The sequence below is a fragment of the Euprymna scolopes genome, chromosome 39, assembly GCF_053919585.1.
Source record: "Euprymna scolopes isolate OS-2025 chromosome 39, ASM5391958v1, whole genome shotgun sequence".
Classification (NCBI taxonomy): Eukaryota; Metazoa; Mollusca; class Cephalopoda; order Sepiida; family Sepiolidae; genus Euprymna; species Euprymna scolopes.
In genome coordinates, this window is record NC_136520.1 from 3,076,918 (window position 1) to 3,097,254 (window position 20,337).

Genomic DNA, 20,337 nt, shown 5'->3' on the forward strand with positions numbered 1-20,337 from the left:
GTACAGGATACTCTCAGGTGTGAGTAGTCTTCTAGCACAATAAGGGGAACCCACTTTCTTTGCAGCAACCTTCCCAATGTCCTCAATATATTTGTTCCAGTTCATATTGCCCGTGAATGTTAAGCAGAGGAGTTTAAAGGAAGTGTGATTTGTCATGGATATAGAGGATTGGTGAGGCGTCTTGTAATTGTTAAAGGAGAGCAGCTTAGTTTTACAAGAATTAAAAGTTGATAATGGTAGATGCACCAGCCCAGATGTGGCAACAATACTCCATGCATGGGCGAATGGTGGCTTTGATTTGACGACATATACGTTTTCCGGTATTATCATTATATTATTACGCTTATCGCTCCGTCCGTTATCATGCTGTGCATCCCTAAAAAAGGAAAGTGGAATATTCCAAAAAGTGGAATATTTCGTGTCACCCTTGAAAAGGAACAAAATATTAAAAAAAAAATTGGTGTCGCTGTTGAGGCAAACCTAATAAAAATGATTTGTCTTTCTTAGCCTTTTGGCTAAGATCAAAGTGTAGTATCTGTTCTCTCTCAGTGCAGTAGAAATCCTTTATGACTAAGACAATTTTTTCTCCACGTTAAAAAACAACCCTGTTGTCTAAATCTGTCCCGTGGGGAGGCATTGTGAATAGGTACTATGTTTAATGTAACAAAGTTTTAATATTAAAAATATAACTGGAAAAAGTTATTTCTGATTGAATTACAGAATGCCCTGGAAATGTCACTTCTGATTAATTATAAAATGCCCTGAAAAATGTCCGTTCTGATTATTTTTTTTTTTTTTTGTTTACTTGTCTCCCCACAAGGGTGGACTTGGACATGGTTACAAATTTAGGGGGAAACCAGCTCCCCAAAAGGGGCACTCTCAAAAATAAAAATTGTATCAGTAATGAAGGATTTCTTCTCCATTAACTAAAACCAAAAAAGGGGGAATTTAAGTCACTGGAATGCTAAAACTGATATAACACTCAGAAATTCATGTTGAAGCAATGGTTGCCTAATCCCTAACCGTGTTAATGTTTTTATGTATTATTTTCGAAAAGCTGCTGAAACAGTTTATGATTTACACATTACTTTATTTCAAGTATATTTTAAGCAGTGGGTTACGGGATATGAAGTCAGTCCCGGAAATTACTCAAACCGTTTTCGATTTAAACATTATTTTATTTCATGTATATTTTTAACTGTGGGGTGGGGGATATTAAATCAGTCCCGAAAATGGATAAAACCGTTTACACATTACACATTACTTTATTTAATGTATATTTTTAACATTGGGGTGGGAAATATGAAGTCGGTTCCGGAAATGGCTGCAACCATTTACGTTTTGGACATTACTTTATTTGATGTCTATTTTTAACAGTAGGATGGGTTGGTTGGTTGTTTTACGGCATATCAACCTTTTTCAGGTTATTTAATGCTGAATCTAGTTATATTGAGGAACAATTTTTAATAGAATATATTTGTTGTTTTTAAGTCAGATTCTACTTAACCCATAGTTGGGACCCTAACAGGTACTACCACTCCGGGTCAGAGTTAACCTGGGAGCAATGGCAATTAAAGGGTGGCTCCACACTCCCCAAGGCCCGCAAGGTGGAGCCTCACCATCGGATATAGTTTTAGGTCATATCCAGGACCAATAGGATGGGAGATAAGAAGTTAGTCCCGGAAATGGCTGAAAAAGTTTACGATTTATACATTACTTTATTTCATGTATATCTTCAACAATGGGTTGGGGATTATAAGTCAGTTCCAGAAATGGCTGAAACAGTTTACTATTTAGACATTACATTATTTCATGTATATTTTTAGCAGTGGGTCAGGGATATAAAGTCAGTCCCGGAAATAGCTGAAACAGTTTACTATTTAGACATTACATTATTACATGTATATTTTTAGCAGTGGGTTGGGGATATAAAGTCAGTCCTGGAAATGGCTGAAACAGTTTACAATTAAAACATTACTTTATTTAATTTATATTTTCAACAGTGGGGTGGCGGATATGAAGTCAGTCCCGGGATTGAATGAGATGTGCAAATATATACTATCAGAAAGCGTCGCCCAGTATTGAATGAGATAGGTGGAAAACATATAGTAGCAAAATACCCAGCGTCGCCCAGGATCGAATGAGATAGGTGAACGATATATATTAGCAGAATATGCGGCGTCACCCGGGATTGGATAAGATAGGTGAAACATATATACTATGAGAATACCCAGAATTGATTGATTTGTCTGTAATGAAATAATCAGCCCAGGCAATATATCAAAGTTATTATTTAAGTAAGCGGAAGCGACATAGTGGGTTAAAGTTATGAAAATTATTGTCGAAATTAGTAATAAATCCAAGAATTATGAAAAACGATGAAATATGAGTTACTTGACTGGTGTGTTTGTAATGATATAATAAGCCAGACAATATATCAAATATATTATATAAGTAGGGGGGAGAGACATAATGTGGGTTTTTAATTATAAAAATTATTGTCGAAATTAGTAACATATCCAGGGTTTAGAACAACGATTAAATGTGAGTTAATCGATTGTGTGTTTATAATAAAATAATCAGCCCAGGAAATATATCAAAGTAATTATGTTAGTAAGAGAGGGCGATAAGGATGGTTTAAATTATGAAAAATAATTGTCAAAATTAGTAACATATCCAAGAATTATGAAAAATGTAATATGTTATTTAATGTATTAGTGTGTTTGCAATGAAATAATCAGACCAGACAATATATCGAAGTTATTATTTTAGTAAGTGGGGCGATGATGTGGGTTAAAATGATGAAAAATGATTGTCAACATTAGTGTTGTATAATAAGGGGACAGGCTGTGAAGAAATCGGAGAGGCAAGCCAAGAACGTGATATGAGGGTCACGTTTCAACCATGACAACATGGAATGTTGCACGAGCGTCACCTGAGCTAGTGACACACATTTGGAACGCGGTGATGTTTCAAGGCCAAACAAACAAAAGGAAATTGGCCTACAATCGAAAATAATAACATCAACAAATATTTTATGACCAGATCGGAATGCAGCTGACATTCGTAGCTGGGCTAGAGAAACGTGACCGATATCAATATAAACAAAGATGTTTTGGTTTTTAAATAAGAGTAGCGGCCGACGCGGTGAGAATCAAGTCTGTCATCTGTCAACACCCCCCCCCCCCGCCACGCCACCTATCTCTAACAACACCTCTCTCCTCGCTAGTGGAGTCAAAGTGTAAAGATTGTTGAAAATAAACTCGAATTCTTTTGTAAACAGTCGAGTCTTTTAGTTGTCATTCAAAATATACACTCGTCGGTAAACTTGTCCGGCGACCATTTTGTCCACGCAGTTATATAGACTGAGTGCACACAACGCAACATTAGTAACATATCCAAGAATTAAAAAAAATGATGAAGTGTGAGTTAATTGATAGTTGTGTTTTTTATGAAATAATCAGCCCAGACAATATATCAAAGTACTTTTTTTTTAGTAAGAAAGGGAAACGAGGATGGTTTTAATTATAAAAAATTATTGTCAAAATTAGTAACATATTGAAGAATTACGAAAAATGACGAAATGTGATTTAATTGATTGGTGTGTTTATAATAAAATAATCACGCTAGACAATATATTAAAGTTATTATATAAGTAAAAGGAAAGGAGATAAGGAGGGCTTAAATTATGAAAACTTATTGTCGAAATTAGTAACATATCCAAGAATTAAAAAACAAATTATTAAATATTAGTTAATTGATTGGTGTGTTTGTAAGGAAATAATCAGCCTAGACAATATATCAAAGTTATTATTTAGTAAAGAGGGAAGGGCGAAAATTATGAAAAATGATTGTCGAAAGTAACATATCCAAGAATTATGAAAAATGATTAAATGTGATTTCATGCATTAGTGTGTTTGTAATAAAATAATAAGCCCAGACAATATTTTAAAGTTATTTTATTAAGGAGGTGGAGATAATGTGGGTATAAATTATGAAAAGTGATTGTCGAAATTAGTAACATACTCAAGAATTATGAAAAATGATGAAATGGAGGTTAATTGATTAGTGTTTGTAATGAAATAATCAGCCCAGCAAATGTATCAGTTATTATTTTAGTAAGGTTGGGCAACACCGTTGGTTTAAATTATAAAAAAATATTGTTGAAATTAGTAATATATCCAAGAATTACGAAAAATGATGAAATGTGAGTTGGTTGATTGTGTTTGTAATGAAATAATCAGCCTAGACAATATATCAAAGTTATTATTTTAGTAAGTTGTGCGATATGGTGAGTTTAAATGATGAAAAACTATTGTCAAAATTAGTACCATATCCAAGAATTATTAAAAATTAAAAATGATGAAATGTGAGTTAATTGATAGTTGTGTCTTTTATAAAATAATCAGCCGATACAATATATCAAATTTAATATTTTAGTAAAGGGAGGGGGGATAATGTCGGTTGAAATTATGAAAAATTATTGTCGAACATCGTAACATACTCAATAATTATGAAAAATGATAAAATGTGAGTTAATTGACCGGTGTGTTTGTAATGAAATAATCAGCCCAGGAAATATATCAATTATTTTAGTAAGGGGTGGGGGGCGATACGGTTTTAATAAAAAACTAGAACAATATGATTGTGCCTTCATTCATGCTGAACAGAACGCTCACAGCATGCCCAGTAACAATATATTACATATGAAAAATGCTGCTGTGGAATTTCCACAGGTCTCACCAGTGATAATGAATATCACATGCTAAATTGTCGCCGACAAAACATTATGCTTTCCGACAGCCAGCCAGATAATGCATGTGTGTATCTTGTTTGGCTTATGGCAAAACTATTTGTCAGCGGCAATCATCAAATTAGAGTGAATGTGAAAGACGGTGAGAAACAACCAATTTAAGTTTTTTGAATCTTGAACATCACCTTTATTAATCCTATATAGAGAATATGACTATATTGAAGATGTTAACTCCGGACTAAATTGAAGAAGTTAGCTCCAAAATATTTGCGTTTTTTTGAGGGGGGGCCGAAAAAAAATAACGGATGTTTATTGAATGCAGTAAAACAAACTTATCTTTTGACAACAATTTTATTTCCGCAACTTTTCTTTTAATAAAATTCTATTTTTTTTTTTTTTTGTTATGGGACGGAGTAGTGATGACAGATTTCCTAACAAAGGGTACCACAATTACAGGAGCCTATTATTCTTCTTCACTTTTGAGGAAATTAAGGGAAGCTATCAAAATCAAGAGGTGGGGCAAGATCAAGAAAGGTACCCTCCTCCTGCAGGACAACGCTCCGGTCTAAAACTCGCATGTCGCCAGATCAGAAGCACGAGCGTGTGGTTATGAAATCTTTCCCCATCCTCCCTACTCTCCTGACCTTTCACCTCTTCCCAGCCATGAAGTTGTTTTTGAAAGGAAAGAGTTTCCCAGATGATACAGCCTTGATTTCTGAAGTCACGTCGTGGTTGGAGGACCAACCTGGGGTGTTCTACAAAAACGGTCTCCAGAGCTGCATCAAACGATGAGAGAAATGCATAACTCTGGTTGGTTCCTATGTAGAGAAAGACTAATAACTGTGCCAAGTTTCGTTGCTCTACTGCTATGAGAAGTGGGTCAGGGGCACGCCCCTCGTATATATATATATATATATATATATATATATATACTTCGGAATAGTCTTTATTTAACAATCAGTGGTTATGTAAACGTGAGATTGTTGGTTTACAAAATATTACTGGCAGTAATATTCTATAAGTTATCCCATCTAAACAAGAATTGCTCGATATGCAAGATAGAGCAAATAAATTAAATTGTAATTCAATGCATTCATTGAATTACAATTTAATATATATATATATATATATATATATATATATATATAAATCCAAAAATTCAGTACACAAATTTAAGATGCTGAAAGTGGACTTTGTTTATCTAAATATGGAATGGGAGTCACTAAGCATGAAACGAAATACAAAACCATATAGAAACACTTATTTTATCATGAAACAAAAAGTAAACTTATGTAAAATTTCAAAGATAAATTTGAAAACTTTAAATGTCAGCAAAATGCTAAAATCATTTTTGGTTTACTTTTGTTGTAAGTCTAATATTTCGCTGAAAAATAGCCTCATCAGGGTAATAAGTCCGATCTGTAGTTTTTTTTTTCCTTCATTTTTATTCAAAAGAAATGTCTTCTAATAGTGTGTGACTATCCTTTTTACTTTAATTTACCCCGTTTGAAGCTGGAGCGAAGCACACGTAAACTAACCGGACATTACGTACATTCAACTTCTTTTCTTCTCAGAGAAATGATCTCCTTCATAAAAAAAAAAAATGAAGGAAAAAAAAAAAAACTACGAATCGGACTTATTACCCTGATGAGGCTATTTTTAGCGAAATATCGGACTTACAAAAACAAAAAAGTAAATAAAAAATGATTTTATCATTTTCCTGACATATCTTTAAGAATTTCATGTCAATCCTACATTCATGCCTTAATTCATTACACGAGAGCACGCGACAAATGGCTATCGGCCTTGTTTCATTACTAGTAGATGTATCCAGTGTTGCCCGGTATTAAACATAACATTAAATTCCATTAAAAAAAAATAAGTAAAAAGAAAAAAAAAGAAAAACTGAGACATATGCATGCGAGTATTAAGTTTTTTTTCCGAAACAGTTCATTTCTTGTAAGTAAAAGAAAAAATACTCAAGCTGAGATCGAAACCAAAATCTAAAGACAGTGAGTCAAGTACGATAACCATTAGGTCTGCTTGCCACAATCTTTAAGTGTTTTCAAACCTACTTATTTTTAACATAAGGAAGCTGTCATGTAAACAATTCACGCACGCGCAGTCGTGAAACAAATGACAAACAGATGAAAGTTTGATGACCCCCCCCAAGTACTAATTTTTTAATTTTGACCTCCTTAGCAGCCCTTTTTTTCAGATGAAAAACGATTAAAAATGTTTTGTACATGTCTGAATATCCTATATACCAAATTTCAAGTTTGTAGATCCAAAAATTCGTTCAGCATATAGGTTGAGAAGTGTCCTCACACACATTCTCACTTTTATAGATATATAGATGTATTTTTATTAGTGATGGGGCTATTACAAAATTTTAACCGATTCTGATACAATTACAGATTCTGATTCTAAAATCGCTGAAAATGCAAAATTTCATTTTTGTTTTCTTTTTAGAGGTGGGGGTGGGGGATTTAATTGCGAATCTTCATCTACTTTTAAATGTAATTTTTTGTTTTATATTTTTCCCCTTCATTTATTGTTGCCAAAATTTTGATATGCCAAAGTTCAAGTCTATAGATATAAATTAAATATAAATAAAACATAGATGTAAATTAAAAATATGCAAATATATTTCATTTATTGTCGCCAAAATTTTGATAAACTTGTGTGATTTTCATCAATATTTTTCACTTGTGCCATTTTTTTTTTTTTTTTTCGAGTTATCCACCAACGCCATTTTTATAAGACCATTTTTAGCTAAATTTATAAAATCTATCAATTTTAGTTTTACGCGTTATTTCATTTTGTCAGTTATAAAATTTTTTTTTTTAGACAAAAAAAAAAAAAAAAAAAAAAAAAAAAAAAAGGAAAAGTAAATCATTTTTGGAATCGGAATATAGGCTAAATTTTTTCAATTCCTAATTGATTGAGATTAATTTTCCCGACACTAATTTTAATATACTATGCATCTTTTATCTCATGAAAAAAAAAATGTTCTTCAAAAACAATGAAAAAGAAAATATCGACGCTAGAGAAGAAGAGCAAACGAGAATGATGTTAAAGGTTAGGGTTAGGGTTAGGGTTAGGGTTAAAGTATTACTTTAAAATATATACACAGAGTGCAAAGGCGGGAAGTGTTAATGTAAAAAGATAGTGCGGACAACAATTGAACATACGAACCAATCGATCAATCGGCAATCAATCGATTGGTAATTACTTAATCAAATCAATTTCAGATTTTCGCCTCTTTTGTTCATGGGCTGGGATGGGTTGCCAGATGAAGTGAAGACTCCACCAGACCCCCCCCCCCCACTGAAAAAGCTCTCCATATCGCGATAATTCAGGTTTTCGGGATCAATGTTGTCGATCGCTGGACAAAGTGCTGCTTTCGGGTTCTCTTTGATATGAGTTAGCAGCAGCTCAAGCCTACGAAATAAAGACGCACCATAAAAGCCGCAGAGACAGTGTTTTGTGGGGTCGGAAATGGTTTACTAAGACTGAAGGGTATACAGGAGAAACAAACAGTACTTGTGCAGAAAATGACCAGTTTTTTCCCCGTGTGAATGTTGCCTTGGAATATTCCACGAGCTAACATGAACTGTCAGAATATGGTGAAACACCCAGCCAATGCAGCAGACGACATTTAGTAAATTGGAAGAACATTCATTTTTTTTCTTCAATTATATTTTTAAACGTTTATTTTCGGCTGTTCTCAAGTCCTTGCCTTCGTGGCGTCATACTAAGTCATCAGACTATTAACCTCTAGGCTTCGGGTTCGAGCCTACCCCCCTCCCAAAACTTTTTCACTTTTTTTGTTTTTGTTTTTCTGATTTTTTTTAACAAGTTTAACATTGTTTTTTTTTGTTTTTTTTAATTTAAACTGGGTTATTACTTCACTTATTTAGTTTTCATTTTTTTATTTCTCCCCCCCCAACACACACACACACCTCCAAACACCCGAGCAACGCTTGCCACCCCCGCTAGTCTACAATATAAATCTCACCTGTCTGTATATATGTATGTATGTATGTATGTATGTATGTAAGTCAGAGGCGACAGATTTTCACGGGATCGGTATCATTTTGAAGCTCGACCCTTCAGACGACAAATATCGAAAAATTGGTTAAAAACATTAATTCCTTCACCCTTATCTGAACACTTTTCTACAAGAAGGGGTGGCTTTTTTTGCCGATATTTTCGAAAGTCATTGCCTCTCTTCGATTGACTAGCCTTAATTAAAACCTATGTCACACCCGGTTTAGCAATGGTCGCAAGAGCAAAGACATCACCCCCCCCACACACACACACGTTCTCTTCCTCCTTCACAGTACGGGTTCGAGCCTACCTGCCTTCTACCACTTTTTTTCTTTTCTCAACACATACCTCCAAACACCCGGGCAACGCTGGGCACCCAGACTAGTTCAAAAATAAGTTAAACATTGGAATGCAAATTTGGTCACTTGTGGAATTCAAGGCTTAGTTTGTTTTGAAATGTTGTGATTCATGGAAATCTTTGCATCATTCCACCATGTTTACTGCTGTAATGACAACAATGTTAAAATTCGTAATATTCAATAATTTTAATGGTGACAACAAGTGCTGATTTTGTAAAGTTTTAGGGTGACAGAACTACGATTAAGGAAAGCTAACTCTCTTTGAATCTGGATAAATGAAAACTGGTTGGTTGGTTGTTTTACAACATATCAACCCTTTTCAGGTTATTTAATGCCGAATTCAAAGATCTGGATGAAAATTTTTTGAATAGAATATATATTTTTTTTTTGCAAGTCATTTTCTATTTAACCTATAGTTGGAACCCTAACAGGTACTACCACTCCGGGTCAGAGTAGACCTGGGAGCAATGGCAATTAAAGGGTGGCTCCACACTTCCAAAAGCCCACAAGCTGGGGCCTCACCATCGGATATAGTTTAAGGTCATATGTGTTAGGACGACAGAACTACGATTAAGGAGAGCTAACTCTTTCTGAATCTGGATAAATGAAGACCAAGATATATTACTTCTGTCCGTGATGATAGTGACACACAAACTCAAGTAATATCGGACCAAGACTGATGGATGTAAATTAAATGCCTACATCAAGTCGACTGTGAAGATCTTCATTTATTTAACAATTTTCTATCGTTCATATGCTACACAAATATGCAACATATTTGGGCAAAATCTTTGGCAAGGCATCAATAATTATGATATGCTAACACTTCCGTTCATAATACATACAAACAATAACATCTTACGTTAATATAATAACATTAATACAAAGTATTTTTTTACAATTTTGAATTTTGGAGATAAGGTGTGGATTTTTGTATTTTTTTTTTTTTTAGGTTAATCGGACATCCCTGTGTTTACAAAGCCATTTGACGGAAGTGACGTCACACAAATTTTTGAATTTTGGAGATAAGGTGTGGATTTTTGTATTATTTATTTATTTATTTTTTTTTAGGTTAATCGGACATCCCTGTGTTTAGGTTAATCGGACATCCCTGTGTTTACAAAGCCATTTGACGGAAGTGACGTCAGACAAATATTTAGCTACGGTTGACCAATGAATGTACCTTTTTTTTTAAGCAAATATAAAAATAGAAGTTTTATTCAAACTTTATTTGAACTTTTATAACAAAATTAAAACCTTTATAATAAAAATATGTTCATGAACTGTTTTTTTTTTTTATATTTATGAATATTTTTTTGTTTTATTTTTTTAAAGAGATTTTGTTAAAATATATTTATGAACTGTTATTTTATTTTTTCCAATAGTTAAATGAAATGAGATTTTTAAGTCATTTGCCAGAATTCCTCTACTGACATTTACCATAAATGTTTTGTTTTTTCAAATATTTTGTATTTGGAAAAAAATCTTGTTTATTATTTATTTGCAGTGTTGTTTTTTTTAATTTACGTTATTTATTTCATTTTCAGTAAATTTTATTCAAGTAAAAGAATTAACAGTTTTATTTTAGTAAGAAGGATAGCAAAACATTTTAGTAAGAAAGATAACATTCTTACTAACAACAGGGAAATACATCTTTTCTGGTAATAATAAAAATAAAGTTTGGGTTTTTATTACTGTACACATAGATTCGAAAAAGTTGTCAAAAAACAAATATATAACAAATAAATGTTATCAAAGGCAAGATAAGTTACTTTTCTACCAAACTGGATATATTTTTCGTGTTTTTATTCAATTTAACATGTTTATTCAGCTCGAAAAGCATACAGTGTTTAGCGATGTATTGGAAAATTCAAAATGGCGGCCAACTCTCTCTTTAACACGGTAAGTTCGGGAAAAGGTGTTATAAATAATAAACTAGACAAAATACTATTAAAAACCACCGAATATATGTCAAGTTATGTCACGGTAACATATATTGAGCGAATTTCTAACAGTATTTTGAGATGGGGCATTTTAAAGAAGCAGGTGCTGGTGGGGAAGTTCTTGGATGTAAAGAGCTACTATTTGAGATCATCCGAGGATAGATTAAGATGTTAGTTTACGTTACATTTAAATTTCTGCATATCAGTACAGTCAGGGAAGCAGGTACCGAGTTCCTCGCGCAAGTGAACACAAACTGATGCCTCTCATAATATCATCTCTTGCCACAAGAAGATGAGGATACAACCTACTTCCACATCCAGCTTCTGTCATCCTTTCTCTTTCTCCCTAGACTTCACAGCACGTGACGAAAATAACCTCCGATTTTACAGATGCAGATCACCGTTCAATCTCTCACCAAAGATTCGAGACAAACACGCAAATAACGTTTTCTTATCTTTCGACATAATACTTGTATTTTATGCTGTAAATAAATTTACTTTGGTTGTAATTGTGTATCGGCATCTTTCATGTACTCATTTCCTGTCCAAGAAGAGCATGCCACTATAATCTCTTGATCCCTCTACTTAATAGAGGATGATTTTGCCATCTACAAGAAAAGGTGACTTCGCCTTCTATAACTTTTACAAATGAGAAGGTCGGAGGTTACATAGACCGAAACGTTGTGAAAATGACACTCAAGATGAGAACCGTAGTCTGATGAATAATAATACATACATATATATAAATTTCCTAGCTCGACAAGATACGTCTGAAGAAGGTCGGAGGTTACATCAACCAAAACGTTGTAAAAATCACATTCAAGATGAGAACAGTAGTCCGAAGATTTCAAATAATACAAATAACCAATCGTCATCTCTAAAAGTCAGAAACCTAAACAAGTTAGCTTATATACTTTTTTCACTATCGATGAAAAGACACAGTCGTAAAATTATCTTTGCTCTTCAAAGAATGTATTGATCTTCAAATTTAGTATATCAAACCGCCATCCAAAGTCTCATCAAAGACTCTTTGAGACAAACACGCAAGTAGCGTTTATTTATTGTCACTATGAACTTTAACAATTTAATAATTATATTTTATGCTGTAAATAAATATGTTTTGGTTGTAATTTTAATATCAGCATATTCCTGTACTCATTTCTTGCATGGAGGGGCATATGACTTAATTCCTCTAATTATGATTTTGCCAACAAAACAAGAAAAAAAAAAAAAAAAAAAAAACTAACTTTGTCCTTTACAATAATATTTAGATGGTTGGTTGGTTGGTTGTTTTTGTTTTACTGCATATCAACCCTTTTCGGGTTATTTAATGCCGAATCCAAAGATTTTGAAGAAAAAATTTTTAATAGAATATATTTGTTGTTTCCAAGTCGGTTTCTATTTAACCCATAGTTGGAACCCTAACAGGCACTACCACTCCGGGTCAGAGTGGACCTGGGAGCAATGGTAATTAAAGGGTGGCTCCACACTCCCCAAAGCCCGCAAGCTGGGGCTTCACCACTGGATATAGTTTTAGGTCATATCCAGGACCCCCATTGAGAGACTTTTACCCTCTGCAGGGGGCGGGGGGGGACACAGTCCGTGTATTCTAATGCCCCACCGACAGGGTCTACTATTTAGACATTTTGGCAAACTAGATAAGCATGAATGTAATTTAAAAAAAAAAAAAAAAAAAAAAAACTTTATATTTATGATTTTTTTTTTTTTGATAGAATTTGAATCAACATTTCTTGCCTAAAATTTCTCTTATATTATAAAGCAAAAATAAAACTCTTTTGTATGTACGTTGCCATGATAAAAAAAAAAAAAGATTATATTCCGAAAATCACGTAACTTGATCAAGTAGTTATATTTTTATAAAGAAAATAATTTTTTCGATTAATGGGAACTCATAGGCATTACAACATAAATCTCGCAAGTTTGAATTATTGTGAAGTTACCTCCCTTTGTTTCTTGAGGTTTTCAAAATGGTGAGCAAAACTGTTCCTCCTCAGTTACTTATAAAACTTATAAATATTTAATTTTCTAATTTAAAAATAAATTTGGTATATCGAACCTCCATTCGAATTCTCATCAAAGGCTCTTAAGACAAACACGCAAGTCGCGTTTACTATGAACTGTAAAATTTAATACGTGCATGCTGTTATGATTATGGGTTAGAATTATGATATTGGCTCATTTCGTGTCTAAAAGGAGCATACAACTATATATAATCAGTTTATTCGTCTACTTAATCATAGAGGACGATTTAGCACGCTATAAGGTGACTGCGTTCTCTACAAGCAGGTAACCCAGTTTTTATTTATTTGCTTCCCCACTGAGCAAATTAGGCACAAGGCCGTTTTTTAATGTGGAGAGAGAGGGAGGGGGGAGGGAAAAGGGGGACCAGCTCCCGAGAGGTGGGAAATGGAAGCTGGATAAGCACTGTTGGTATGAAGGGTTGCCCCTACATTGACCAAGGTCAGATATGTGGGGTTACCCCCACATATGGTCTGTGCTGGTCTTTGCTTGCAGCATCTGTCGGAACAGATACTACACTTTGATCTTGACGCCCGTGCCGCCGAAGCAGGGTTTGGGCCAGTGAAGCAGGTAACACAGTGGGGGGGAATGCCCTTTTGCCTTCTCTGCAACCTTTTTCCTTTGCAGAAGAGATGTTGTGAGCCTGTCTCTGCTTTATCATTATTTTCATGACGTGCTCGTCTGAGCTCCAATCTATATTCTCCCCTCACCAAACTTTCACGGAAACACTCTTCTGTTAGTCTGCTTTCCAGCCGACTACAATGTGGTCGTTTTCAAGTCCAACATAAATAAATTCTTGAACTGTCCCCTTAAGTAATCCAATTTACCAAATTTCCACAACTAACGATTACTACAATATTATCCCATTGACTATTGTACACTTATTAACCCTTATCCTCGAGTGGCATCCGGGCCTTGATAAGGGGTGACTCCTATGTAAAAAAGAAAAAAAGAAGGTCTAGCTGTTTGAGGGAAGAAACTATTAAGAGTAGAAAGCTTTCTGGTATTTAGGGACCTCAACAGTGAAGAAGTGAGATTTTTTTGCTAAGCCGGTTTGTCTAGGATATGTACATCAAGGGGACACAATTCTTTGAATTGTATTTGTTTTTTTCGCCATGGTTTCATGTGTGTGAAAAAAAAAAAATTTGGTTGACAAGGGGAAGTAACTTTAATACTTTGTCAACCAAAATATTTTTTCACCGAAGCATTGCACAAGTAACACACACGATGAGAACAATTGTTCGATCAAAACAATACCAGATTTATTTAGCAACAGAAAACTATAAATTAAAAAACAAACGTACAACTAAAAATTCGATTTTATTGATTCATATTAAAAGAAAAATGTTTTAATATGAATTTTTATTAGTGATGGGACGATTACAAACTTTTTACCGATTCTGATACAATTACCGATTCCTATTCTAAAAAAATCACTTAAAATATAAAATTTCATTCTTGTTTTTATTTTTTTCGAGAATCTTCATCTACTTTTTAAATGTAGATAATTTTTTAATGTTTTTCGCTTCATATAAATAAAATATAAATATAAATAAAATATAAATAAAATATAAATATAAATAAAATATAAATATAAATAAAATATAAATAAAATATAAATATAAATAAAATATAAATATAATATAAATATAAATAAAATATAAATAAGATACAAATAAGATACAAATATAAATATAAAATATAAATATAAAATGTAGATAATTTTTTAAATGTTTTTCGCTTCATATAAATAAAATATAAATATAAATAAAATATAAATACAAATAAAATATAAAATATAAATATAATATAAATATAAATAAAATATAAATAAGATACAAATATAAATAAAATATAAATATAAAATGTAGATAATTTTTTAAATGTTTTTCGCTTCATATAAATAAAATATAGATATAAATTTTAAATGTAGATATAATTTTTGTTTTATTTTTTGACAAATTTTTTTCATGTTATCCTTCATTTATTGTCACCAATAATAATAATAATATTAAAACCCCGAAACATTTTCATCATTGAAACGTCATGTACACACGTATGCATATTTCTTTCTTTTTTTGTTTTCTGTAGATATATATTTTTTTTTAATTCTGATCTAACAGAAGTTTGTAAAATTATATATTTTTTCCATCCTGAACACATTACTAAACTACATCAGACACTTTTCGACACTGCATTTGCCCTAACACCCATACCAAGATAAGCACTTTTTATTTTAAGATTCAAATATTAATAACTACATTTTATTTCAGTATTTAATTTATGTATTTCTGTTGTATTAAATGCTAGCTTTAATTTTTTTTTTTTTTTTTTCTCGTCCATAAATGTTTATCTACCAAGTTGATCTTGAATATTGTATAATCAATCCATTATATTATCATTTTCAGTCCCCCACCCCTAATTTCTGGCTCCCATCTTATCTCGCAATTACTTATAACGTCACCAACTAACTTCGGAAGAACCCCCCCCCCCATCCGATTTTGTTTTCTATCATAAGTTGCTTAAAACGTGATTAGTTAAAGTTCAGAATAAAATCACGCTTTCTCTTAACGGTTAATTTAAAAAAAAAATCTTCTAAACGCTATTAAAAGTTAAATTCTTCACTAGTTTGGAGACGGAGTGCGTTGTTGTGATAAGTGATTTTCTCTATTAATTCGCACTTTTTATTTTAAGATTCAAATATTAATAACTACATTTTATTTCAGTATTTAATTTATGTATTTCTGTTGTATTAAATGCTAGCTTTAATTTTTTTTTTTTTTTTTTCTTTTCTCGTCCATAAATGTTTATTTATCTACCGAGTTGATTCCAAAAATAGATTACCTAATTGTACTCATTTTTAGTTCGTGGGAGGGGAATCTATCACCATACTTTCCCTTAAACACGTCTGTTGGACTTTTACTAAGTACAATACTTAATAGTTATTTTTTTATTTTTATTTTATTTTTTTTTTTTTTTTTTAATGGAGAGTAGAAAACGCATTGTGGATGCGTTATCGGCAGCTCCTGTTACTCTCGCTTCTTCTTATTTGTCCCTCAGTCCTCATTTTTAAATGAGTGATTTTTCTGACAAAGGGAGAAGAAAAAGCTGTTTTCTAGGTTGGCAGTATTTTTGCGCGAACAGTTGGCAGAGTTGGTGGAAATTTTCTGTTTCTATGTCTATCCTTGTAGCCATGTCACTAGTAAGGGTGCTGGAGGTAAACGTTTTGTCTGGGCTGACGTTATCCGCCTGATAGTCAGGGACCCGAACCTTGGATTAACCACTAAGGAGGCTGTCCTATCAGCAGGTGCAAAGTACTGGGGCTGCTGTATTGCCATTTGGTGAATGGAATCTGGACCATGCAGTAGCTTCTGGTGGGGCCTCTCGATGCCATACTAGTGGGTAATTGTTACGGCTTTACCTTATCATGTGGTACAAAAAAAAAAAAAAATTCTTCGTTTCTTTTTCTCTCTTAGTTTCCCCTCTCTGTCCTGCTCTAAGTAAATCTGTCGACCTAGTCCACAAATTCCAAAATTTCATCATGACAAGTTTCAAGAAAAAATACACGATTAAACCCGGTTCTCCAACTTCCAACGTAGACCCCTACTACCATGTCTCCTTCTCCAACATCAGGGGTCTACGTTCTAACCTTCCAGAGGTTGAAACCCAATTACAGGAGACTAAACCAGACCTTTTATTTTTAAGTGAAACTGGCATTGGACAGGCTATTTCCCTTGATGAGTTTGCAATTACAGGATACTCTAACTTAACTTCTAAATCTGACCCCCAAGATCGCCATGGGCATGGAATATGTGCCTATATTAAAGATAGCTTTCCATGTGGGAGGGACATCTCCAGGGAAGATCCTAACTTACCTTATATGTGCTTCCGGGTTGCTTTAGCTCACACTACTGCATTTATATTTACTCTCTATCGCCCCCACAACAGCGGAGTTACTATCTTTCAAAGCATATCTGAGAAAATTGACCAAGTCCTTTCTACTTATCCTTCAGCTAACATTCACGTATGTGGAGACTTCAATGTTCACAACGTCGAATGGTTGACCCACTCAAACAAGACCGATGATGAGGGGAGGTTCTGTCATGATTTCTCCATTGCCTATGACCTCACTCAGATTGTTCAGGAACCTACCCGTGTGCCCGATAATGACGGCCAGTATGCGAGCCTACTAGACCTTTTTCTCACAACTTGCCCTGAACTATGTTCAGTTTCTGTTCTGTCGCCTCTTGGATCTTCCGACCACTCTGTTGTATCAATTAAGATAAAAATGAAATGTAATAAGTCCCCAGACGTACCTCTTCATCGTACAGAATATCGATACACTAAGGCTGACTGGGATAGCTTCCGTACATTTATATCTGATCTACCTCTGCATTCCATGTTTAAAAAGGATGTGTCCTCTATAGTATTAGACCTAACTGAATGGTTAATTGTAGGTATTGACCATTTCATACCCTCTAAAAAGTTTCAGCAAAAACCTAACAGCCAGCCATGGTTCTCTCCAGAATGTGCTGCTGCCATTGCGCACAGAAATCACTTTTTCCACTGCTTCAAACGTAATAGATGTATGGAAACTAAAGCCGTTTTCAGGACTGCCAGCAACCATTGTAAGAAAGTAATAAGGAACGCAAGAGAGTTGTATGCTCAATCTGTTAAGTCCAAAGTAGCTGAGCAGCGGCTTGGTTCCCACCAGTTTTGGCAAATAGCAAACAGAATCCTGAACAGAAGCGTGTGCTCCATCCCAACTATTATCAATGGATCTGAGGTAATCTCGTCAGCATCAGACAAAGCCAAACTCTTTGTCAAGAACTTTGCAGCTAATTCTACCCTTTGCGACCAAGACCGCCAACCCCCAATATTTCCTCTTGTATCAGAAAACACGCTATGTGATATACGTATATCTGTACGTGATGTTGCCAAACTAATCAAAAACCTTGATTCCAGTAAAGCAACTGGCCCTGATGGTATTCCAATTATAGTACTCAAAAAACTTCAACCTGAACTAGCGCCCATACTTACAAAACTGTTTAAACGTTGTCTTAAGGAGAATAGTTTCCCATCTCCCTGGAAAATCTCATCAGTATGCCCTGTATTTAAGAATTCAGGTGATCGCTCATCCCCCTCTCAGTACAGGCCAATAAGTCTCCTGTGCGTCATGAGTAAGTTGCTAGAATCTGTATTAAATACAGAAGTAATCAAACATCTCAACAAAAATAACCTTCTTAGTGACACTCAATATGGTTTCCGTTCTGCTAGATCTACAGCAGATGTCCTTACAGTTATATCGCATAGGATTAGCAAATCTCTCGACGGTGGCAATCTTTCTAGGGCAATTGCTCTTGACATATCTAAAGCCTTTGATAGGGTATGGCATAAAGGTTTACTTCATAAGATCGCTAGCTATGGTATAGCTGGAAAAGTCTTCTCAATTATTAAATCATTTCTTTCTGATAGATTCATAAGAGTAGTAGTTGAGGGGCAAAAATCAGAAGCTCACAATATTAATGCCGGTGTCCCTCAGGGATCCATCCTGGGCCCAACTCTTTTCCTGATCTACATTAATGATCTTCCAAATCATATCCTTACATCATTTGTAGACATTTATGCTGACGACACTACCATTTATGGTACCACATCTAAGACAGTAAACGAGCAAGTTCTCTCCAATTCTCTCTCCTCTGATCTTGAGCACGTAGTACAATGGGGAAAGGAGTGGCTGGTTACTTTTAATGCATCTAAAACCAAGCTTCTCTCTTTACATCATCAACATTCTAATTCACATTTGTCATCAATTGAAATGAATGGCTCTCGTCTTCAGGAGGCCTCAAGTTTTGACAAGCTTCTGGGCTTGACCATTACTCCTGATCTTAAATGGAACACGTATATCAAATCTGTTGCCAAGGCCGCTGGAAAAATGGTGGGATCTTTCTATCGATCCTGTAGATATCTCACTGCTGATGCTATTCTCTATCTATATAAGAGCCAGGTACGTCCAAGGATGGAATACTGTTGCCACATCTGGGCAGGAGCTGCTAGAAAGAACTTGTCCTGCCTTGATAGAGTTCAAAATAGACTTCGTAGCCTCGTAGGAGATGTCCTTTTCTCCTCCTTGCAACCTCTATCTCACAGAAGAGATGTTGCGAGTTTGTTTCTGATGTATCGTTATTTTCATGGAAAGTGTTCAACTGAGCTTCAATCTATGGTCCCCCCTCGCCAAACTTTCACAAGAAACACTCGTCTAGCTGTAAACACTATCAATAATTTCCCCCACTCTTTATCTGTGCCTAAACCTAAACGTAGATTCCATGAACAAAGCTTCTTTCTTAGAACTGCACGCCTGTGGAATTGTCTTCCGTTTTCCTGCTTTCCGGCTGACTACAATATGGTTTTGTTCAAGTCTAAAGTAAATAAGTTCTTGATGAGCCGTTCCATATAAGTTATTAAATTTACCAAATTTTCATTACTAATGATTACTATATTGACCAACTTCTACTGTACACTCTTTAACCCTTATCCTTGAGTGGCCTCTGGGCCTTGATAATGTGGTGATGCCTTTGTAAAAAAAAAAAAAAAAAAAAAAAATCTTTCAACCATTTCTACCGATTTTAGTTTTTAAAAATCTTTCTTCTGCCTACCTTAGTTCCAAACTTTATCATTTTATTGATATGCCAAATTTCAAGGTAAAAAATTCATTGAGTATATTGGTTGAGAAATGTCCTCACACACACATTCTCACTTTTATAGATATAATAGATGTCCTGTTGGGTCAATATGTTATAGCTAGCTATGGAATTGTTAATATACAGAATTAATGTATAAATGCAATACTCATAGCAGAAAAGAAAATATTTTTAACAATTACATAAATGGATCAAGAATATATATATTCTTTTTACATAAACATTCATATTAAAATGAAAAAAAAAAAAAAGGTTTCTCAGTCATTTCAACATTAAATATAGATATAAATTAAATTTAAATATATATAAATAGATATGAATATTAAATATTAAATTAATTAAATATAATTGTTTTGTTTGATACTTTGACAAACTTTTTAAACGTTTCCCCTTCATTTATCTTTGCCAAAATTTTCATAAACTCATTGTGTGATTTTTATCAAGATTGTTCATTTGTGCCATTTTTTTCTAGTTATCCAACTGTGCCA

At 33.8% G+C, this 20,337-nt stretch overlaps 1 protein-coding gene and 1 pseudogene across 5 annotated transcripts in view; one reads left to right on the plus strand and one right to left on the minus strand.

Annotated features, from left to right (window-relative positions):
* Positions 1–20,337, minus strand: part of LOC145263611 (putative N-acetylgalactosaminyltransferase 9) — a 272,142-nt gene that overhangs the window by 80,633 nt on the left and 171,172 nt on the right. The gene's annotated exons all lie outside the window — the stretch shown is intronic.
* Positions 495–638, plus strand: LOC145263988 (U2 spliceosomal RNA; annotated as a pseudogene).